This window comes from Canis aureus, chromosome 14 (assembly GCF_053574225.1).
Source record: "Canis aureus isolate CA01 chromosome 14, VMU_Caureus_v.1.0, whole genome shotgun sequence".
Lineage (NCBI taxonomy): Eukaryota > Metazoa > Chordata > Mammalia > Carnivora > Canidae > Canis > Canis aureus.
In genome coordinates, this window is record NC_135624.1 from 53,638,457 (window position 1) to 53,641,254 (window position 2,798).

At 34.6% G+C, this 2,798-nt stretch overlaps 1 pseudogene; it reads left to right on the forward strand.

Moving 5' to 3' along the window:
- The first annotated feature begins 272 nt into the window (after positions 1 to 272).
- LOC144282955 (10 kDa heat shock protein, mitochondrial pseudogene) lies at positions 273 to 563 on the forward strand (annotated as a pseudogene).
- Positions 564 to 2,798: the final 2,235 nt, after the last annotated feature.

A 2,798-nucleotide genomic window follows, 5' to 3' on the forward strand; every position in this document is an offset into this window, starting at 1 on the left:
CGATTCAGAAGTATTTTACCCACTAAGTGGTACTATACTGTGAGATGGCTTCTAAAGTTGTTTTTAGGAAGTTTATTTTTAGTGTCACACTGGCAGGGGTGGGGGTGGGGTGTACCTAATTGACTGTGAACAGGATGTCTTAAACTAAGTGAATTTGGTTGGGAGCTCTTTCCATACCATCAGTAGGTTTCCTTTTGCTGTGGCTAAAAAAAAAGCTTCTCGTGGCGGTGGTGACAGCTCCAGAGCAGGGTCAAACTGCAGAGGCTGGAGTCATGGCAGGGCAAGTGTTTGGAAAATTTCTTCCCCTCTTTGACCGAATTTTGGTTGAAACTATAACCAAAAGAGGTATTATGCTTTCATAAAAATCTCAAGAATAAGTGTTGCAAGCAACAGTAGTAGTTGTTGGATCAGGTTCTAAAGGAAAAGGTGCAGAGATTCAACCAATTAGTGTGAAAGTTGGAGATAAAGTTCTCGCAGAATATGAAGGCACCAAAGTAGTTCTAGAAGACAAGTATTATTCCTTATTTAGACATGGTGACATTCTCAGAATGTATGTGGACTGAAATCGTTATTAAAATGGCATGAAGTGAAGCTGCCCATTCCAGTGAAATTGTGAAATCTTCCATTATGTAAATAATTTTCATGTCTCTCTTTTATAATTAATGGTATCCAAAAAAAGAAAATCTGCTTTTTTTGAAGATGTCCTTTCCCTGAAGGATGACTTTATCCAATATCACCAATCTTTGCTAAGATATAAACATGATATGTTAGTTGCTGGTTGAGACCTCAAATCCAATGTTCCTGGGAAAAACCCAACAATTATCTTAACAACTTGTCAATGGAGTTAGTCATCTGGAAGAAATTTTTCTCCTTTAGAAAATACACTTATAGGAAACCTGTGAATGGAGAATAAGAAAAGGAAGGCCTAAATTTGTGGGAAGAAAGTAATCAAAACAAATTGGCTCTAAAAATAAATGAAGAATAATTTTAGGGTGGGTAAAAAAAGATTAAAATGATCAGAGTGGATCAACATAGGAGAAAGAAGTTGAAAAAAAAAAAAAAAAAAAAAACATGGTAGGAGTCCGAAGCTTGGGGAAGAGAGACAGCTCAGAACTTTTTGAAAATAGAATCAATAATGTTTGTGTCTATGTTGCTGACACTTCTACTGTGTAAATGTTTTTTTATCTCTCTAAATCCTCAGAAAAATCTGATTGTGTCCAGAGATTTTTCAGAAAACCTTATGAAGCAGACTAAGTCTTCTAGGGGAAAAAGTCTTGATAAGCTAGTACTTGTTATATGATATAGCAAGGCTTGACTGGTTTCATTCCCAAGAGATAATTTATGTAAATTACCAAAAGTAGATGCAGTGGAATTATGAGATAATCGCATATCTGTATTTTGCTCAGTGTCAGGATGACATTTATATGTTTGGTCTGTGAAGTATTTATTCTACAGAATAGAAGAAGCTTACCTCTAAACATGTTTTAGTTATTATATATTGCTGTTAAACACAGCATTCACAAGTCTAGTAGGTAAAGCAGTAAACATTAAGTTCAGTATGCTATGGGTCAGATATCAGGTTTGTGTCAGCTGGATGCCTTGGCCTCAAGCTCTCTCACAAGGCTGCAATCAAAATGTCAGTAGGGGCTATGGTCTCATCTGAAAGTTTGAATGAGTGAAGTCATTCAAGTCAATTTTATTTTCAAGTTAATTTTGAAAGCATTCACTTTCTCATGGGCTCTTGGACTGAAATTTTCAGTTTCTCACAGATTGTTGACAAGAGATTTCCTTTAGTTTCTTGCTTAGTGGATTCTCCATAGGGTAGGTTAACAACATGACAGTTGGCTTTTCTCAGAGCAAGAGAGGAAATAAATCTTTTTGTTATCTAATCTTAAAAAGTGACATAATCTATCTTTTTCTATATTTTATTTGTTGAAAGTCACTGTGTCCAACCTACATTCAAGGGGAGTGTATTTGTTGAACATCATGTATATGTAAGTTTGGTAGTTCTTTTCTTCATAGTTTTCCTTTCAGTAGTTGATAATATGCCAGAAATTTTAATATGCAGGGAATTACATTTTATAATTGTGTCCACACAGTGAGCATGGTTAGGATGGAAATATTTTCTGTAAAATTATATCAACAGAAGCTGAAACACAGAATTAAGCACAATTGACAAAAATTACCTGTACCCCTCACTACTTTTTATCCAAAGGAATAAATAGCCCTTGTTGCATATACTTACATATTCCTGACATTTTGATTGAAATATCTAAGGGCAGGCTAATTGTCATCTGTGTCATTTCAAATCAAACCAAATATATACCCCAGTCAATTTGCTCTTCTTTCTAATATTATGTTTTTGTTAATACCATTGATACGCTTAGACTCTCAGCATCATTTCATTTTTTAACATATCATTTTCCATTTAGCCATTCAGTTCTTAATTTATATAGGCAACAACTCTGACACTATTTCACTGGATTTTTCATGGGCTTTTCCAAAATATTTCTAATATTTATCCGTTTTATTTTTTCAAGAATAAGCATCTCAAATAACACAAACATGTCAATTTCTTATGATACAATTTTCACTCCTCAAACTTCTTAGATTGAACCAAACCTATCCTGAGAATCGAGACTCGCTTCAGGTTCTACTGGGCGTGGAGCCTCCTGAGATTTCTCTCTCTCTCTCTCTCCCTCTGCCCTCCTTCCCCACTTGTGCTCTCACTCTCTATCTCTCTAAAATAAAATTAAAAACAAAAAAAAATCTGAAATCTGACTTTTATATATTAATAA